Genomic DNA, 22,357 nt, shown 5'->3' on the forward strand with positions numbered 1-22,357 from the left:
CAACTCTCCCTCTTCCGTTCGCACTCGTTCAAAAGATGGAGCGATTCACGGCCGAGGTCCAACAAGTCTGTGTTGCTGTAACAGGAGGTTACTGGAGGGCAGGCCTCAACCAGACCTAACGACAACACGTTGCGTGTGTCTCTTTTTTACGGTACTCATATCTCTTCTTCTTCTTCCTCTCCCCGAGGCTCCAGAGTGCTCACCCATCCACAGAACATTGGGAAGCTGAATGTGGAAAGCTGAAATCCATTACATTCCTCCCTTCCTCTCTTCGAGAGAATCTTGATATGATTCACAGCTTAGTTTCCAGCGGATGTCTGGCGTGGTGCTCTCCAGAACGGGCCTGGAAGCAGGAGGTCCCGAGGAGCTTTGTTGTGGTGGGAAGCAGGGCTGCTATCCCTGCAGGCATCTCCATCGCAAGGGGCTCTGACTGCAGGCTAGCCAACAAGAGGGGCTTTCACCAAATCCCCTGTGCTGGTCGCTACTGTACTATCTCACTTCCCCTATACCTCCACAGACTGAAATACGGTAGATGCTATCTCTCCATAGCATTCATGTTGCTTTCCCCATATTTTTCTCATTTTGATGGGTGATTGTTTACAGAGGAAACAATGACTCAGGCTTTGACGTCACATGACGAGATGACGAGAGCCACATAAAGCACAGGGTTTTCTTGACAAATATGCAATTTATCAGGGCGGATGCACAGTATCCCACAACGAGGATAATGCTCTAACCGCCACAACACATGGCTAACATTAGGACACCATCCACAAGGCATGTATTGGGTATTGTGCTGCGCAACGTTCAAAGTACCCACAAAGAACACTGAAGGATTTACTAAAATGAGATGTAGATAGGATGTCCCACTCTTTCAAAACACAATGAAGATGTTTTCTGGGTTCCCCATGTTGGAAGGGTGACTGAATGTAGTTGACGTTAAAGCCAATTTGGAGTGAGGGGGAAAGAGATTACGACCACACAGACTTTGGTTTGGACGTGGCAGTGTGTTTACTGCCAAGAACAGCAACTCAGAGCAGGAAACAAGATCGTTTTAACACTCTGAATAGACCCTCAGCTCTTGCAGAACACCACATTTACAGCTTCAAGTTGGACTGAAAAACAAATCTTGAATTCTTACATTTAGAGAACTAGAACATGCCTGGGCCAGTTCTCATAGAGCGTTTATCACTGGAAAAGGACAGACGTTTTCAGGGTCCTACTCCCGCCCTAAGGACATTCCCCTATATTTTATGTCAGGTAAAAAATCCTCCTCTGCTTTGTCAATGGGATTCTGCTCCAGCCAGCGTAAATCTCCACCAGTGACATCAGTTCAGGGGCCCTGAATGGAAGGGGTCAATGAAGAGTTGTAGTTCAATAGAGATCAGACTAGCTTTGAAATCCCAACATGCAATTGCATGCAATTGCTCTCACATGTAGTACACAAAAAAAAATTACAAAAATAATTGTGCTTTTCTCCACAGTCTCAACTGTCATTCCACATGTGTGAGTGTGGGTCTTGTGGTAGCCTTGAGGTGTAGAAAGGGGGGGTAGCGTGGTTAAGTCTTGGTGGGAAGTTTATGCCTCTCTTAGCCCCGGGGCTGTCTGCCTGGTTTCCAATCATGGAGGCCTGTCCTCCCCGTCACAAGGTTCACCAGTCCGTGAACCCATAGTCTGCCTTGGGGCCAGAGGTCAAATGCCTGGGGTCAGGCTTCAATGACAGCAGCAAAAGTTTGATATCATACTCTCAGAACTGGATTTGTGACATTTGTTCAGTTTGCGAATAGGAATGTTTTATGGCATGGTTTAACATTACACATTTGGTGTAGTATTGGTAATTAAGTGAGAAGTGAAATATTTGTGTGCCTGCATTTTGAATGATCCAATAGGTAAAGATTTGATCAGGCAGGCAGGCAGGCAGGCAGGTGGGCTGGCAGGCATTCAGTCAGTCAGTCAGTCAGTGGGCTAAATGAAGGAATCCTCATGCTTTTAACATGACACCCCCTTCTATATTCAGTGGCAACGATACCATCTACAAGCAGTAAAACGTACATATACTAAAAGTCTTAAATGGGATATGGTGAAAGGCTAATTAGCTTTTAAAGAGGGACAACAAAAACAAAGTGGGCTTGCTGCACATCTAGTCGAGCTTTGGAGAGTGCTCCCATAACAGAGCTGACCCCCGGGTAGAGTAAACATTCCATTTGGCTTCATGACTTGCCAGTAATTACCCAGACACCCCAGGGCCACACTGGTTACAAACTGCACAAAGAAACAAACTCGCCTTTTCACCTAGCTCCACCCCACCACCCAATCGAAGAACATTGACAGGGGCCTCGTAAATCCAGCATCATAAAATGCCCTCCTCAGAAAACAGAAGCAACCTCCACTCTCTGATGGAGAAAGGGCTTTGGCTTATTGGTCGAGTTCACTTTTGTCAGTGTGAAATTACAATTGGCAAGTGTTGTAACTCTGGAGAGGGAAAGCCATGGGTTGAGCCGCCTCAAGTCAATATTTTTCTTTGTGATCACATAAAACTGTGAATTAAATCCCATATTGAGTATATATTACACATTAAATATACACTCAATAGGATTACACTTTCATGAATTTTCTTTCCCAAGTTATGAGGATGCTGTATGGGGAGGGTTCAGTGGAGTGGAAGGCCTTGGCATTATTGGTTACACAGGCGGCTGTAGCTCCCTGTGCGCCTTCCTCAAGTTGCATCACACACACATGTACATACACACGCACACGCACACGCACACGCACACACACACACACACACGCACACACACACACACACACGCACACACACACACACACACACACACACACACACACACACTGGTCTGATTGTCCGCTGCCTGGCTCCACTTGCTCATTATCTTTAGCTAACGTCTGAGACCTTTAGTTGACCATGGCTGGAGTCCCAGTCATAGCAATACACCTTTACAACATGAATAGATTTGTCATGGTCACGTGCATAATGTTTCTAATAAGAAATATTTCCTGTCCTTTTAAAGCTATGGACAGGTTTTCAGGTATGAGTAGCATGGGTATTGTGTAATAGATGGTTCTGTCGATTGGTAAACTGTGTGAGATTCAAGGAACTAATCAATTTGTGATTGAGGTCAACCTCATCACCGATGACGCAAGATGACTAGGGGATTCTAGACTGAGCGGTGAATGAGGTATATTTTGATGAAGCAAAGTTGGGTAAAAAATTCAAAGTTTATGTGACACAGACACACACACAGACACACACACACACACACAAACACATACAGTCCCATTCAATTGCCGAAAGCCAGGTGTATGTGTATCTATCTGTGTGTCTGTGAAGGGGAGATTGTGGCGAGGCCTCCCCCTGAGTAGGTGAGTCCCACAGGGGATTCAAACTGGAAAAACAAAACTAGGAGCTAGCCAGCTTAAAAGGAACGAGTGTGTGGCCAAACAAAACTGCACACAGTACTATTGTCTGAGGAGAAAACAACGGGTTTATAGTTCAACAACTACAGTTACATTTGCTGACAGTCATTACTCGCACTTCCAACAGAAATAAGTGTGCAAGCGACACCCACGACACTCACAGTTTACACTGATAACAAAATCATGGAAACACAGGGTGCCTCTCAGAAAAACGTGTGAGGCGTCACCAATACAAAACAGATACATATCTTCTCTCATACCACTTTCTTTCCAGTCATCAAGTTTGCATTTGTCCTCAGCAGTCATGTCAACAAATCAGATTATTTCGTTTTTTGCGTTGTTTGAGGAGCTAAGTGGACGAGTTGTCAGTTTGATGGATGGCTGTGCCCGAATAGCAGCACCCATTCCTACATAAAACCATACATCATTTATAATTGACTCAGGCCAGACAGAGCCCAGCAATAATTAAAACCTAAAAGCCTTGCAAATGAGCTGCCGCTGTAACACCACAGCAATCCTGTTACCGGAAACTTCCATTAGTGACATGCTAATAAAATAAGTATGTCTGAGCATTTAATTATATTACACTATCTGTGGGCGACATCGAAAAATGTCACCCCACTTTGTGTACTACACTGTTCATGTTGTGTCGAAGCTGACAAGAATTTATTGAAATGTGATTGCGTTTTCTGATATACAGGAGCATCTAATAGCCTTGGTCAACTAGATAAAAGTAAAATTCAAACTTTAAACATTTCCAATTCAGTATGTGGATACAAAGACATGTTCTCTGGAGTTATGGAAAAATATTTAAAGGGAATAGGGGAGACTGTTGGACTGAATAAGAGTACTGTTCACACAAGGTATGCTCTGAATAAATGTTTACTCAAGTGGTCACATGGCTGAATCTCTGAAAAAGAGCATATTACCTTTTTCAAGACAGTTTAACCCTAGGTCTCAGGTTAACAACCCTCTGGCCCAGGAAATTATTTTTTCAAAATCAATGAAGGACACTGCAGTGTCTGCAACAGTCCCAGCATGTCTTTTGATCTGCACTGTAATTACCCTCTTTAACATAATCATAATATAAGGGAATTTAACTTAGATCAGTCATTAAAAAAAATTGTTGACTTTTCAAAGGGTTTGGCACTGAGTCAATCAACTAGCATTTCACACCATATTTACATGTTGAGCCACACACAGAACCATGTTCAGAAGCATTTTGAGCAAGGCTGTCATGAAGACCCTTTCTAAAAATGCAGACCATGGCATGCAGTGAGAAATGCACACGATTCATTGGAAAAATCTCAATCCTTGACTGTTGGATTTGACTGGCAGAACTGACTATGTTATTCAAGCAGATAGGTGGTAGGTCTGGAAGGCTGTGATGGGGGACAGGGCTGAGCTGAAAAAATGCCAACAGAAAGATAAAGCCCTGGAGTAAATCAAGCAAGTCTGATGGGGTAGGCTTTTCCACGCTTGTGTGCACACAGCTCGGAGCCTATGTAAATAGAGGGAAGTTAGGGGTTAATAGGGCTTGGTTAGGGCTCTGCTCCCTCTGCTCGGGCCTTATAAGGAGGCCTGGTGATGAACAGAGCAGTCCCTGGGACATTTGATCCACGGAGACAAATGGAGAACACACACAGTCACACTGATTACACTGCATTGACTGGGGAAGGTTGGGAGAGGGTAGCAGAGGGTAGCAGAGGCAGGGGAGGCTGGAGGAGGTTGGTGTGCTGGGAGAGGCTGGGGGAGGGGGCTGGGTGAGGCCGGGAGAGGGGAGCTCAGGTGCAGCACCAAGCCAGCAGATATCAGCCGGTTATGACACTTTTCCACTACATGGGACCGGCATGGAACCGGACTCTACTCCCCTTGCCAAAATGTTTTTTCAATTCACTGGACTACTAAGTTAAATGCCAAGCCACAAACCCTGCCATGGCCAGCTGAGGAAGCGCAGACGTTCCACTGTTCGGTTGCCGACAAAAGGATCCAGCAAGAATGGGACAACGTCAATAATGCCACATCGCTATGACGACCACATTGAATGGGGTACTATCTGCAGTGGTACCTGGTACCAAAAGGGAATAGAGTCGAGTCCAGTGGAATTGAGCCAGTGCCATGCGGTGGAAAAGCGACATTACTGAAACTAAAAAGAGATCGTGTTCCAGATCTGTTGCAGATTCTATATGAGTTGCCAGAAACGTTAGGCCAGATAAGTTCCTCGACTGTCCTATGAAATCTGGACAAAAGCTTGTCTCAGAGCACAATTAGTGTGTCTCCCCATACTTTACATCTTTGGAACCTTTCAAAGCCTATCCTGATTCAGTTCAGATCACATAGATTTTCTCCCTGGTAGCCACAGCCAACTAACTAAGGAGTGAGTGAGAGGAGGTGGGGAGGAGGAGAGGGTGGTGAGAATGTGTTTCCAGTCATTCCCAACCTCGTCTTTTGCAACCCTCAAAGGGTGGAATCCGTCCCCTCCCTGGAGGTGTTGAAAGCAGGACTCCGTCCCAGGTCAGGATGGGTGTGGACATCTAGGAGGCCCCCACCGCCATGACAGCCACCGGGAAAACAGGTGGCTCCCGATCACACACTCACACAGGCTCGCACACCTGTGTGGACAGCATGGACCCACACACACTCATGGGCACTGAGGCACACCCACACAGACACACGCAGAAACACAAACACACACCCAGGCACTCTGACGTGCACACACATACACACCCAGGCACTCCAACACGCACACACAGGCCCAGGCACTCCAACACACACACACACTCATGATCCCGCACACACAGTCACACACACACACACAAATGCACACACGTATACAGTACCATTTAACTAGCTGACTCAACCCCATGACATGGACTAACCTCACCCTCAGACTGCTGAGTCTCATCCTCTCCTCAATCAATGCAGCCCCTGAAAAACAACTGTGACTAAAGCTAGAAACAATGACTTTCTGTGTCTGGATCTTAGGAAAGAGGAAATACACATAAAGGGGTTTAAAGATGTCTGTACACTGAACCTAAGAGTGGACGTCCTGAGCTCGCTAGCTCACGTGGATCTCCAGGTATAGAGAAATTGCCGGGAGCTAGAACAGGAAGAGGCTTGGGACATGGGGGATGACCGATCCAATTACATGGCACTAAAGTGAAAAGTTAGACATTTTTTCAAGGAGTTCACTGCTCAACCCAGCCTCATGACACACCCCAAACACATCATCACCATCCTTATCAGCACAGTATTTTGATCCATCAGTCAGTTCAAGCCCTCGAAGCTACGAATGAACGACATGGAATACCGCAGGAATACCTCTCAGGCAGCAAAGCTGTTAAAACATGGTGTTAACTAGTCGACAGGTCTGTTTCTGCATAGCAGCCGTGTCGTAGAGGTGCAGCAGCTGTGGCCAGGCATCCAGGGGGCAGGTGTGGGGGGAGCAGACCACCTAGGGTCCCAGCTGTGAGGCAAGGCGGGGAGGACGCTCTGCTGAACACCCCCAGTCCCGGTTCGTCACTCATAAAATGCAGTGCAGGTGTGTCATGTACCAGATAGTGGTGGTGGCTCCCAGCCAGCTTTCTCTCGTGCTCTTTTTCTCGTTCTCTCTTTTTTTCGTTTTTTCTCTCTTTCGTAGCTTCTCTTTCTGTCTCTTTTGCTCTATCTCTTTCTCTCGCTTCTCTTTCTCTGTTTATCGCTGGTTATCTCTCTTTTTTTATATCTATTCTCACCCCCTTTCTCTTTGTCTCTCTCTCTCTCTCTCTCTCTCTCGCTCTGTCTCTCACTCTCTCTCTCTCTCCTCTCTTTCTCTATCCCTCTCTCCCTGTCCCTGTCCCTCTCCCTCTCTCCCGCTCCCTCTCCTTCCTGCTGGTTATGTTTGGACGCCTGCCCAAAAAGTGTATGATTAATGAAGGCCTAATCTGTTTTCCATATCTATATTCCTGTAGATATTCTTTGGGGGATTCATCTGTTTGATCAAATAGTTGGAGGGCAGATTGTCTGTGTCGGCGCATGTTTTTATAAATTAGCTATCTGATGGAAGGAGATACCAAGGCACCATTAAGGGATATCTTGATCACTCTAAAAATGATGAATCTGCAGAGTCTTGAGATCAACATCACTAAAGAATTACAGACTAGTAATCCGACCAGATCATTTTAGACCAGCCACAACCCAAGCAGCAACCATGTAAATAATGCAGCTTTAGTTCGATTTGGACTAAAAGGCTCCCACTCAGAGATGAAAAAGGAGATGTGATGGTTTTATGCATGTTAAACCCCCTTGTTGCCCTGGAGTCATGGACTGTTCACAGTAAAATCCTCAGCAAACACACGGACCAGAAGGGTTCTTCAACAGCTCCTGGTTCATCTCTTCATTCCAGAAACACTGACAGCTGGCTTGACGAGACAATGGAGGAGTGGGGAGCCCTGGCAGAGACAGGCCAAGGCTGCTCCTTTTCTTCCTCCATCCAAAATGGAACTCTATCTATAAAGGACCATCCTCTGGGGGCACAGGGGTTAAACTCTTAATCCTTCTCCATTCTCAGTGGCATTGGGATTAGCCAGGATGGGGTCCACACCTTCAGCTGGAGTTAGGTCCCCTTTTATACAGCTACGGTCAATATGGTTGGTGTTTACAGGGCAGACAGAGAGCATAAGGAGCCTTTTGACTGTTGAGATTAAAAGGCCTTTTATTTTGACACAAAATGACATCACTATTTGTTTTTGTGTGTGTGTGTGAGCGTTTACGTTCGTATATCTGTGCATGGCTGTGTGTGTGTTACATCTCTTTGACCATTGTATGCACACTTTGTCTGCACTTAACCTCTTAGCTGGGTCATTAGTGAAATAATATCCCCATGAATTCATCAACAAAACATTGCAATATTTATGTAAACAAGTGCATAATTGTAGTCACTTGAGGTCTGGCAATGCCGAACCTAAACTGTGTTTTTCAATCCCACTTTAGAGAAGTATACAAATGTTTAATTGCCTGTTAGCAATGACTGTCACTAATCCCCACATCCATCTCTGCCAAGTCACAGTATTTTGCGGGCAGCTGGGTAAAAACGAAGCACTGGGTGCAGTGTGTAAAGACACAGTGGTGTTAAGACTCTTTTGTTCAGGACTCAGGAGTGATGATAGTTGTGACGGTGGGCCCGTGAGGCCAGCAGAACCTCAGGCCCTGAACTGCCCGCTTGGCCGCGGACCGAGTCAGCGTAGATGAAAGCAGGGCAGCACTTATGGTACAACTCAACACGGGGGCTTCGCTGCTGCTTCTCCTTTAAACATGTGGGTCTTCCGACAAAGCAAATTCACGTGTTAGCAATTTTCTTTGGTAATCCATAAATTAATCTGTTTTTCCAATTTTGGTGATTTTCTTTTTCTGGGCCGTTGTGGTGCTGTGTCCGATCTTGCTTGTTGTATGGAGAGATAGTATAAAAGAGAGGCTGGACATGGCATTCAGTAGCAATAGTTGGACAATCATCGCAAGGATCAATACCTTTACCCGATCTATCGTTTTCTGGCAACGCCATTGATCCTGGCTATGCATGGCTGAATGTTATATCTCTCTCCAAAAAGAAAATTGTGAATGTGTCCTTGTAATTGTTCTAAGTTACCAGTCCAATTTCCAAGTATCATCATGAATGGGTTTAATCCTTTGAGTTTAGGAGTATGTCACATCTCCAGCTGTGTCCCCTCCCAGATTGCTGAACAGAAGTCTGTTGTTATGAAAGTCTACACTTTCTAAAAGCTCTCCACCAAAAGTGGAAAATGATTAACATTCTTGAACTTAGGAGGGAAAATTGTGAGCTGATTGCTTATACTTTGACAGTACACTATTTCAACAGGCTTCGTGTTTATTGGCTGAAGTAAGTGGATTCTGGTGTGTTGTTTAAGTGAAAACAGGTGTCCAGTCCATTGTGTGGTTCGTAGACAGACTACAGTATCACTGCTGACACATGATGTCTGGGGTAGTACTGTATGTTTGTAAGTGACAGTTGTTCACTGTACTACTGTAGTATTACAGTGTATTCTACTATCCCTATTTCCTTATGAAAACAAGTCAGGATATATTAGAATCTAGCGATTCACTAAACGAAACGGACATTCATGTGGATGGTAGCTTAAATTCTTATTTACAGTTCCACAATTGTTCCACAATTGATATTTGGAAGCATGTGTGCTTGCTGTGGACATTTGCAGCAGGAAAACATGCCTCACAACACAGCACTATCACTCAGAATGCGTGAGGATTTTTGTGTGACATTCAGTATTTCTAAAGTCGTAAATCTGGTGCCCTGGTCACACCACCACCGTCACTCATAACAGAAGAATACAAAAACGTCCTACTCCATTTGGGATTGAATATGTAAAGTTTGATGTGTACATTTGTTGTTATTCTTGTTTAGTTTTCATACTTATATATATAAAAAAAATTTACATACCTGTATCCGAAATAACATTTAAATCTAAGGCCAATGTGTGAAGAGCGGCTGAACTCACACAGAGGCACACACGCACACACACACGCACACACACACGCACACACACACACGCACACACTCACGCACAAAATAAAGTTTGCATTTCATATTGTTTCACACATGAAACTATGCTGCATTTAAAACTCAGGGTACACACCACTGCACAGACCACTGGCTGTAGGACCGAACCTGAAGGATCCCATTGCAGTGTGTGTAATAACAGTACAGTAGGAGATTGGCTTCATTTAAGTGACAATCCGATGAGCTAGTAAAATATCGATGTGATATAAAGATCCAAATGTTATCTCTACCATGAAAGGAAAAATAGCAGCACCTATGTAGCATTACATGTTATTGTTGCACTGTATTTAAGCAATGGATATGTTGCTTGTTATTATCAGAATCAGAATCATGTTTATTTGCCAAGTACATTTTCACATACAAGGACACTTTTTTCTGGGTTTGGTTGCTCTAAATGTACTTAAACTGAAAATATGCAGTTTATGTAACACAACAGTTTAGGATCAATTAAATACATATAATATAATAATAAAATATGATAATTTGTCAACTGTTCATTAGAGTGATGGCAAGGGGGAAACAGCTGTTCCTGTGTCTGGTGGTTTTGGTGTACAGAGATCTGTAGTGCCTGCCAGAGGGGAGGAGTTGGAACAGATTATGTCCAGGGTGTGAAGTACTGCAATGACTTTCCCTGCCCGTTTCCTGGCTCTGGAGGTGTACAGGTCCTGGATGGTGGGCAGGTCGGCACCAATAATCATTTCTGCAGACCAGAATGCCCGTTTGGTTCCCACTTCAGGTTCTGGGAGATTGTGGAACCCAGAAACCTGAAGGGTTCCACAGCTGACACAGTGCTGTTCAGTATGGTGAGAGGGGGCAGTGATGGGGGGCTCCTCCTGAAGTCCACTATCATCTCCACAGTTTTCAGCAAGTTCAACTCCAGGTTGTAGAGACTGCACAACTTCCCCCCTGTAAGCAGACTCATCTCCATCTCGGATGAGGCCGAAGATTATTGTGTCGTCTGCACATTTCAGGAGCTGAACAGACGGGTCTCCTGAGGTGCAGTCGTTTGTGTACAGAGAGAAGAGCAGTGGGGAGAGCACGCATCCCTGGGGGGCACCAGTGCTGACTGTCCGGGTGCTGGATGTCATTTCTCCCAGCCTCACCTGCTGCTTCCTGTCTGACAGGAAGTTTGTAATCCACTGACAGGTGGTGGCGGGCACAGTGAGCTGGCTGAGTTTGGTGAGGAGGACTTCTGGGATGATGGTGTTGGACGCCAAGCTGAAGTCCACAAACAGTATCCTTGCATACGTCCCTGGGGAGTCGAGGTGTTGCTGGATGTAGTGCAGTCCCATGTTTACTGCATCATCCACGGACCTATTAGCCCGGTAGGCAAACTGCAGAGGGTCCAGCAGGGGGCCTGTGATGACCTTCAGGTGGGACAACACCATTCTCTCAAAGGACTTCATGACCACAGACGTCAGGGCGGCGGGCCTGTAGTCATTCAGTCCAGTGATGGAGGGTTTCTTGGGGACCGGGATGATGGTGGAGCGTTTGAAGCAGGAGGGGACTTCACACAGCTCCAGAGATCTGTTGAAGATCCGTGGGAAGATGGGGGCCAGCTGGTCAGCACAGACTTTCAGACAGGAGGGTGACACACCGTCTGGGCCTGGAGCCTTCCGGATCTTCTGTCTCTGAAAGAGCTGACACACATCTTCTTCACAGACCGTCAGTGCCAAGGGGGAGTAAGGAGGGAGGGGGAGGTGAAAGCAGGGGGGGGCGGTTTGATGGGTGAAGTCTGAGTTGGAGCAGGGTGTTGATGTGGGGTGATCAAACTTGCAGTAAAACTCATTCAGATCGTCGGCTAGTTGAGGGTTCTCCGCAGTGTTGGGGGATGGTTTCCTGTATTTGGTGATATCCAGCAGGCTTCTCCACACTGAAGCAAAATCTTTGGATGAGAACTTGTTTTTAAGCTTTTCAGAGTAGCTCCTCTTTGCTACTCTGATCTCCTTTGTCAGTGTGTTGTTGCACTAGTATTAGTATACATACATAAACAAAATGTATTATTATTATTCTCTTTTGTTCACCGTGTCTGGTAGTTGAGACGTGGTTCTTCTATCACAGGGATTCCCAAAGTGTGGTGCGTGCACCCCTGGGGAAAAATGTAATGGTGGTCTAGTGGTGTAATAATTCAAATTAATTATTCTCTGGCAACAACAGTACGAGCGCTCTGATTGGCTAATGGGTAGTCATGCCAGCCGCGTTTTGCCCTCCTCGCCGGTCTGATAAAGATTCGAATTGCCCTCTGACGTCATCTTCAAAATGAGTGATGTTGACAGACATCAACAGCCATGAGGAAATTCAGAAGCAGTGAAAATGTGTTATTGACAGTGATGATGAAGACTGATGAATCGCTTGTGTTGTTACTTTACTGTAAATTAAAGCCATTCAAGCTGAGCCCGTTTTCTATTGATCATTGTAACTTGAAGTTAGCAAGTAATTGGTCGCTACACAACACCTCAAACACATTGTGTGGTGAGAAGACTTGAGAGCTAAACAAAAACATGTTTTCTATTAACAATTAACATTTATTTTCATTTACAGAATGAAAGGAGCAAAAAAAAGCCATATAATTAACAACTTACTAACCTCAACCTTTCGGCCAATGCAGGGAAATAGCCTAGTTAATTTAATTTAAAAAAGTGGGATTCTTCACAAAACAAAAAAATGAATTATAAAAATTCCAGTTGTAATTTCAAATTTGAATGCGGCTATAAATACGCTCTGTTTCTTTCTTTTTTTTAAGGTGTGGGGTAGTGGGGGTGCATGAACCCGGTCGTGATGTAGAAGGGGGTGCGTGGCCTGAAACGTTTGGGAACCGCTGTTCTATCAGATGAGACTAGTAAACAGACTGTTCCTTGACTCTGACCATCAAAATTCTGTAGAATTATACTTCTAATCATTGATTTTCTGCTGTGATTACTAAATGCACCATTTGAAAGTCGCTTTTGATAAAGTGTCATCTAAATAAATTGAATGTAAAATGTTATGTAAAAAACCCAAAGCAAAGCCTCTTAGATTATCTGAGATCAGATCACTTCCTATTATTACCATATTTTGTCATTCTTTCTGACAAACTACTTCCTATGGTTCTGTTTGTGTACACAGCTAGTTACATCATCACCTTCCAGTTTGATGATTGACTAGAGGAATGAAAACAAATCTTTTAATAATCCCAATCCATTGAGCTTTGAATACCTCCCTTTCTTCATCTCCTTGACATCCCTGTCGGTAGCAGGGGAATCTGTGGAATGACTACATGTCATATTCACCAGTCTGTCTAAATCTCCCTGTAATCTTTCAGAGATAACACATGTCCTCCAATATATCTGTGAATAGACAGAACCTCTTAATTCCTCTTATAAATTGGAAGTATTGTGAGAAAAACGGCTAACTGTCAGGGGTTGCTGCAACATCAGTCATCAGTCCTTAGAACTCTGGCCAGAAAACAGACTCTGTTCAGGGCTCAGGCCCAGCTAAGCCTTGTTTTTCACCCCAGACCTGGTTAGGTCTAAATGGCCATGTTATGTCCAGCTAAAAGAACAGAAGAGGAGATCTGTAAAGGAGTGATGGCTTTGGAGGGCCGCTGTAAGCCGTAGTGAAACCAGAGCCGACCCTGTCACCGGGCCCTTGTTTATTACAGAGAGGATTAAGGTATTGCAAGGTTAAGAACAACTTTGATCATAACGGCCGACTCCTGGAGCGCACAAAGATCCCGTCGTAAGCCAAGGCAACAATTACAGCCATGCATGCAGCAGTGAAGGAGGGTCATTAGACATAGAGGTGCTGCCCACGTTCCAGACTTCCCCGCTGGGCACTTTGATAGTATCTTAACCCTCCCTCCTCCATGGAGCCAGGTCCAGGCGACCCTCCAGCCCAGGTCATGTCCTCCGTGCTCCCAGAGCTCCACCGAAGGCCCCGCAGAGCTCCACCATCCCTCGGACCAGCAACGTTGAAGAGACGTCCACAGGAAGTGGGACAGGGTGGGCCGGATTTGGCTGCTGTGATCCTCTGTGTGGCTGGGTCCGCCGGGAGATCGGCTCCGATTGACCCTGGATCTGATGCTATCTCAAAGAGCTTGGCGCGCTCTCTACTGCTCTGTTCTTCCGCTGCTCTTTCCCGGCGATTTTCTGCTTTTTACCCAAGGCACATTCCTGGCAACTTTAAAACTGCCCAGGTTGAGTAGTGTTGGGAACATGGAGCTATTTACACTCTGAAGTACCTGGAAATGTTGAGCTTTCCCCAAAGCAGTCATGATTCACTGACGTCTTACCAAGCTGATTTATTGACCTCATATTGTCACACGTGCTTAGATGACAGGTATCATAGACGAAGTGTGGTGTAAATCACATTGACTGAAGAAAGTGCATGCACGATCAGTCAAAAACTCCTAATCAAGCCGTGACCTCCTAATCTCGTCGACACAAATTGACATTCTATAGTAACAACATAATTACAAAGTGCCAGATGAACAAAGTATGAACTTGATAGAAGTGTTGACAACCATGCCTTCAGCCATGACTGCAATTTGAAATAACTGTAGGAATTATATGGAATGTGAAAATAACTGTACTCCATCCTACCTCATCACACCCTTGGAAAGCATGGTCTCAAAAAAGGTTCCCAACCCTGAATACCTTTGAAATGTATAGCCTCTGTGCCAAATAAATACACCTCCAGTTTACTCCTCCCTTCATTGCTGTTTGGTGTATGTATAGTTTCATGCAGGGGCGTAGCCAGAATAATATTTTTGGGTAGGCCTAGAAAAATATGGATAGGCAGCTTTTTCGTTTTTTTTCTTATTTACTTTGCTATGTGCACCCGGTGCATAATGTTTCAGAGATATTTTAATTTTGGGGTAGGCCTTAGAACAAATTGGATGGGCCTGTGCCTACCCAGGCCTACCCGTGGCTACGCCCCTGGTTTCATGCATTTTGTTTAACCCCAACAGTAATTATTGGGAATTATGTGGATTGGTATCTTGTTTTTTTCCTATGCAAAAAGGTGTCGGTATACCTCATTTGTAGAGCTTTTTAATTGCTGATTGAAAGGTTGCAGGTTAAATTTTCCCTCGTCTGTTAATTTGGATAAAAACTTTTTCATTATAAATAAATTATCTCTCCTCCTATCTACTGTATTGTGTAAGTCTCTACACTCAGTCACATCTTCAGTAACATCTACAGGATTTTATCACATTTATCTTTAAAACATTGACCAGCAGAAACTTTTGTTCCACTGCAAGCTGATGTACAGTTACAGAAAAGTATGTTTTCCGAAATATACTGAGGTTTCTCAGTGTGCAGAGCCATTCTCTGTTTTGTCAAACAGGTTTAATCAAATTAGCTCTAGCGGTACCATTCCAAGGGTTTCTGGATGACACTTTTGTTTTGCAAGCTTATAGGCTACAGTTACATGCAAAGATGAGTTTAGCCAAGGGTCACAGACAATTCATAAACTTCAAGAAGCCTTGTTAGGAAGAAGTCTGGCAACCTCAACCTGGTTCTTGGTTTACTCATGCTGGACGAGCCGTCCCCAGTCGTAATCCACGCATGACAGTGAAAATTAGGGCATGAAATCAGCAGGTTGACCCAGCGCCCCCTTTCAATCCTGGGTGCTCTCTTAACCTCGGTCCCTAAGCTAGCTTTGGTTTCAGGGTCACAGGAGGGTCAGGGTACCTGTAAACCAGGAAGCAGTGGAGTGCAGGGCCAGCTTCTGTTGATAGTAAGATAACATTTGGTTTTTATTAGAGTGGTGAGGGTCAGGTGAGGTCAACACTAGTTCTCACTCTTGCAGCACTCACTATTAAGTCTTTGTGCATCAAATCGAGGTCATTCACTGGCATTCTCTTATTACAGTAATGTCTGAGGTTTTATTGAAGTGTGAGAGGACAATCGTTCTTCCTTATGTTCTATTTAATTTGAATTTGTTACAACACGATTCTATCCATAATGACACATCTTCTCAAGGTCCATAAGATTGTATAATTGTTTTGTTACTCTTGTTATTTGTTGGAGTCTAAACACCCTCAAATATAATCAACAACATTCATCCTCGTCTAAAACTGAGGACTACTCAGACCTTGGCAAAGTTTTAATTTCCACTGCAAATATTGCTCTCAGCTGTTGAGGTCCTATTCAGAACTCTCTGCATGGGTATTTCTGTTCATCAGCAGGAAACAATTCTGCTGAAAAACGGATGAAAATGCATTGCGGCACAATCATAAAGTCCTTGGGAGAAAAAGGAACAATGACTGACAGCAAATGTGTAAATAAACCACTCTATTTGTGCCACGCTCTCACAGAGATGCGGCAAAATCATTATATTTGTTTTTGACAAAGCAGGAGGTAAATAAAGAGAGCCCAGTGTGACAGCCGAGAGGGTCATGCATCAGTAAACATCCAGCCGGAATCCACAAGGGGAACATGGGGATTGGTGCGCTCAGCTCCGTGTCGGAGTCATTTCAGTACACAGACGGGACATCTTGTTTCAGTTGTTTCAGAAATAAATACATAAAAATAAAATCTAAAGACACAGGAAGAGAGAGCAAACTAACCGAGATCGCTCTTGATGGTGCAAAATAAGGCTGAGGCATGAAAAATAACTGTGTAATGTGTCCATTACTGTGCTCTAAATGAATATTAATGATTGTAATAACCTATCCATTTAGCAGACCTTTTTATCTAAAGCAATGTATGGGGGGGAAGAGTTTGAACCTTGATATGTTGACAAATGTTCCACTACTGAGAGATACCGAAGAAGCTAGCTGTAAGGACATTCGGAAGAAGTTTGAATAATTTGACCAATTTCTTCAAATAATGATAAAAAGCATGATTTCCATGCTTCAAAAACAACATCACAGCATGAAAATCTATTTCAGATTTCAACTCCAGCAAGCGAATATGTAAACACAAATTGCAATTTCCTATTGTGAGAGACGTGAGAGAGGCATGTGAATGAATTTTTAACTTTGGGAGGGAGTTCAAACTAAGTTCTGCGGCTGGCAGTTTATTGAAATGACAGGACTTCCTTGATGTAAAAGCATGGGGAATAATATAAGAAAGCCATTTAGAAAGAACAACAGTCATTGAGTTAATAAGCCAGCATGTTTTAAGAACAAGGAGGGCCTCAAGCCAGTTGTGGACTCTTACCCCTTTTTGCCTCAAGCGTATGTCATGCATCCACATACTCACAAACTGACAAACAGTACATAGTCTGTTTGCCTATGTTGTCCCCGAACACGCACACACACACACACACACACACACACACACACGCACGCACGCACACACACACACACACACACACACACACCAATCAGAAGTCCTGCCTTCTGTACAGAACTATGCATTCTACAAATATACCTCCAAAAGCCCTCTTGATTCGATTCATTTGAAAGAGTGGCGGCCATAAACGCAAAATGATTTGGAAGCTCTGGCAACCTTTGTGAGAGCTTTGGTGTAATGTTTTCATAAACACAGCAGGCAGAGGGTGGATTTGCACACACGGAGAGTGTGTAAGGCAGGCTATCCCTGGATAATCCCTGACCCCTGCTTTACCTGCAGCTATCTAGCTGGGCCTGTGTGTTGGCTGAGGCCAAATGTCACACAATGTTGACCCATATTCCATTATTATGGCAGATTAGAGGGGGATTTAGCATTACCCTCTAATTTATTAGATTTCTCTATAAATGGCACTGAGACAAGCCGCCTTGGATCCTATCAGATATGTCTAATGCAAAATGAAAAGCCAGGAGTGCTCATGTGCACTAGCTCCAAATCCCAATTATGGGAAAAAATGGGTTGGGGGGGAAACTGTGACACAGTGAACCACCTATCTACGATTGTCTGCAGATGCTATGAGGCTTTTGGATTTCAATCTTAACTCACATATACATCGCTTATTTTTAATGAACTTTTTCTGTATAGGGGATTTCTACAAGAGTCTCCTTAAGCACACTTTCGGGTTTATTCTCTCCATAGCTCTCTTTGGCTTTTGGCAGAGGTGCAAAGTAAAAAGTGCATCGTATCATTAGATCAGCAACGGTTCCGAGGCCTTTGCCCCCATGGCATGCTCAGGCTTCACCGAGACCTCACTCTTATCTGAGACGACACGGCATTCCTCGCTAGGGCAGACGGAGACACATTGGTTAACTTTCGCTGAGATCTGCTAATGCGCTTATTATCTCCTTGATTTGTAGATGTGTAACCGACGTCTGAAAACTCCCACAGAATTGAGCTTCTACTCTCCCTTTGGGTTTGGGTAAAGTTGAAATATAGTTCCATACAGTACCATATACAGAAGTGTTACTTAGTGTTACTCATAAGTCTCGGCGCAGCATGCATTTAACTGTTGCCATTCGGAGGGAACAGCTCAGTGGTTAGCACACTTGACTGCCAATCAAGAGGTTGCAGATTCAAATCCCCCCTTTACCGTCCGTCTTTGGATAAAAGCGTCTGCAAAATGAATATGTTACAGATCCCACTGTTGCATGCTAAACCGGGATGCTAACTGTCTCGCCATCTGTAGATTGGGAATTATTGGGGTCAAAGGACTCGGACCCCTGCCAGACTTCTGTCTAAGCCCGGATGTTTCCGACCCTGATGTGCTTTTGACACCTCAACCTAAGTGATGCCTGCATGCTAAGAAGAGGGTTTCACAAGATGACCTGGCATCAGGAACATGTTTCTTCAACAGGGAAAACGACCACGGCCATATTTTATTTAAAAGCCTCATTTCTTTAGTCTTGTAAATGTCTCTGGTCCTGAAGGCTCACTGTTCTGTCCTCATTAGACACAGTAATATTCTTCTGCTTTTCCTATCAAACATCTGAATGGGTCTCATTTGTTTTACAGCTTTCACAGGAAGTACTCTGTCCCAAGGAGTGTGTGATGACGACATACTGCAGTATGGTGGGTCAGAGTAGGAAGAAACACTACATGTTTACAGTGTACCGTAATGACAATATTACTGACTTTTATTTTAAAATGTATTTATATTTTCTTAAAAACCAACACTGCCGGTGTGAGCACAGAATGTGAAAAGGAAAATTTGCAAGTAAACATAATAGTTATTTTATAATTTCTTAAATCATTTAAATCTGAAATCACATCTTTCTTTTCTGAGTTTCTGGGTAATCCATTCAGCGACGGATGTTTCCCTTTCTCTCTCTAACACCAGTCTGTGCTGTTTCATGTTCTACACTTTAAGGTTCTGACACCTTCTTGGAATTTGTACAAGATTACCTAATTTGGCTCTGCAGTGTACAGAATGGAGATTACTGGGTTATGACCGATTCAACATGTAAGTATTATCTACGGCTCCACATCTATTCCTCTTAACCCTTCAATTTGGGATTTTGTTAGCTCCCCATACATTCATACCACCTTTGCGTTCATCATCGAAGACAAGCTGTAATAATATTATATTTAACCACGGGATTGTACATCAGTCATGCATGTTCTCATGTAGGGTCTAGTATGAGGTACATGCCCATGAAGTGAGACCAGCCTCTCAGATGGGCTTGGCAACTCCTACCACGGCCTTGTTGCTGATCCATGACAAACACATAATGAATGATGAGGGTTGCTGTTGAGTGAAAGTGAGCAGCAGTCTCCTGCTGTGTCCAAATCATCTCTCAGTAGACTGCAGTCTTTGCTTGCCTTAGAGACCATTAGAGGGACACTAAAAACAACCACTTCCTACTTTCGTGTGACTCCCGTCTTCACCTCCACACAGACAGTATCCCAGGTATCCCAAACGGTATCCCTGGACTGTCTGACAGGCTGAATGGCAATTTACAGCCTGTGAGCAACAAGATGACCAATGGCAGAGCACGGCCTTCTTCCTGAATTAAACCCCCTGTTTCTCATCCTTCCTTTGTTTCCAGAAAGGACACATCTTATGCCATATCCAAGGCCAGGGGTCTGTCCCAGTAGGTCACAAGCAGTTTAGCTGAGCTCAAAGTGTCCCCGACTCAATGAAAAAGGTGTGACCCTTCCTAGCTGGTCATCACTTCCCCCTTAAAACGACTTTAGGCTTAACTGTGTATTAGCTGAACCTCTGCTTGGACCTGATAAGTTATCCTCCATAGGACTCTCCCAGTGTCATTCTCCTTATGGGCATGAAAATAAAAGAAAAAGGTGTTTGAAGGGTATTTTAGGCTGCCAGGTTTTTCAGGGAATACATGTGAGGTTCAGATACATTCAGTTGGATCTGTCTTCAGTGTCTGGCAACACTAGGTAAAGCTCTCCTCTGGCTCCTTATGTTGGACAAACTGGACCGCACAGATTTATTCTCCTGTCATCTTCTTAGGATTTTTTTTCAACCTTTGGGAAGGTAGTTGAGGAATACAGTGATTTTATACTTTTTGTAGCTCTTACAATTATACTTACTGATGTGTATAAAATACAGTAATACTGTAAAGAGTTCCAAAGTTTATCCAAGGAGAATGGTTGTGTGTTTTGTTGCCAAAAAAAAGCTCAACTCAGTAGACATGAAATAATGACAGAAACCAGACTTCATGTTTTTGATTAATAAACTCTGTTGTGCTTTGCTCAGTCATATAAAATGGAACATGGCCAACATTTTGCACGTATACACTATTTATTGAGATAGAGGTAAACAGAAAGAGAGGGAGAGAAAGAGAGAGAGAGACAAAGGAAGAGAGGGAGGGAGAGAGATGGAGAGAAAGAAAAAGAAAAATAGAATGAGAGAGAGAAAGAGAGGGAGAGGGAGAGGAAGAGGAAGAGGGAGAGGGAGAGGGAGAGAGAAAGAGAAAGAGAAAGAGAAAGAGAAAGAGAAAGAGAAAGAAAAACAAAAACAAAGAATGGGAGAGACAGAGAAAGCGAGATAATTCGCTAAATAGGAAGATCTGGTACCGGCTCATTTCTGGAAAAACTCATCACTGTTGTCCTAGAGTGGAGGTCAAAGAGACATGTGGCTAAATGCATCAAAGACTGAGAAAAAAAAACCATTGGCAACACTTAACATGAAGGTTACATTAACCACCATGTAACTACATAGCAAGACCTAAAGTGACAACAATATAGTGACAAAAATATAACAACTGCTATATAATTACTTCATAATGGTTTAGCAGTACAAGTTATTACACAATTAAAACTTCTGGGGAATGAGGAAAGTTGGGCTTTCCAGGGGTAAGTGGATGTTAAAATTGATGTGGCAACACAATATTCAACTACCCCCATATTGTGCCACCTAACACTTTTGTAACCCATACCACTAAAACTTAATACCATTTAATTACATAGCAATTGCAATGTACCTACAGTACAGCACAATGTTTTTGCCACATGCTCTGCTACGTATGAAGTTACATCACCTTAATGTAGTGTTGCCCAAATCTTGTGTTTTGCGACGATGTTCACCATCCATTTCTAATGGAAACATATGTCTGTGTATGTACTGGTGCCATACTTCTTTTTTTGTAAATGAATTGTGTTCAAATATGGACAGTGTTATCTACTATTAAAAAAATCAAATGTACTTTCTTTCATCGGAACACTAGAGGATATTCTTGTTTTATAGTCAACAATAGGCTATGCCAAAAGAGGTGCTCTGCTCTGCTCTCTCTCTCTCTTTTTTGCTTCCTTCCCCTCTTGCCCTGACTTTCTTTCTTTCTTTCTTTCTCTCTCTCTCTCTCTCTCTCTCTCTCTCTCTCTCTCTCTCTCTCTCTCTCTCTCTCTCTCTGTGTCTCTCTCTGTGTCTCTCCTGCTTATCACACACTCAGATGTATCACAAAGATTTGAAGAGAATGTGACCTGCATTTTGATAACTTATTGTTGAGACTTGCAGGCATTTGGCCATGCCAGAGCACACAGTGTGCTGTCTTCATCCAGTCTCCACCAGAGAGCTGATCTGACCCAGAAGAAGGAGGGGAGAAGGCCTGTGGAGTGATGGATGTGTTTCATGTGAAGGTGGATCTTCATCTACCGCGTCCAGTGGGCTCTCTGCAGACCAGCATTCCTGAGCTTGATGCTCCTCTCCAGCAACGCTCCTAACCAGCAGCATCGACAACACTGGGCCAAACACATTAGGACACCCTTAGATCCTAACACTGCCCAGTACAGGGCCTACTGTGCACAGTAGGACACCAGCAGCTCCTGAGTCAGGTGCAGTCCATATATGTTCATATGTTTAAGGTTAAAACATCTCACCTTGGCCATTTAATGCATGGTCAGGAGGAAAAGGACACCACAATACTGAAGGTGCAAAGGGACCTTCCTGGCAGCGATCTTGGGTGCTCCAGCTGATCCATCCATTCATATGCATGATAACCACACAAAACTACAACATCACGATTAAGCATTTTAGACAATAAACCATTTGTCATGCACA

Source organism: Hypomesus nipponensis, chromosome 14, assembly GCF_054491055.1.
Source record: "Hypomesus nipponensis isolate SF chromosome 14, ASM5449105v1, whole genome shotgun sequence".
Taxonomy (NCBI): domain Eukaryota; kingdom Metazoa; phylum Chordata; class Actinopteri; order Osmeriformes; family Osmeridae; genus Hypomesus; species Hypomesus nipponensis.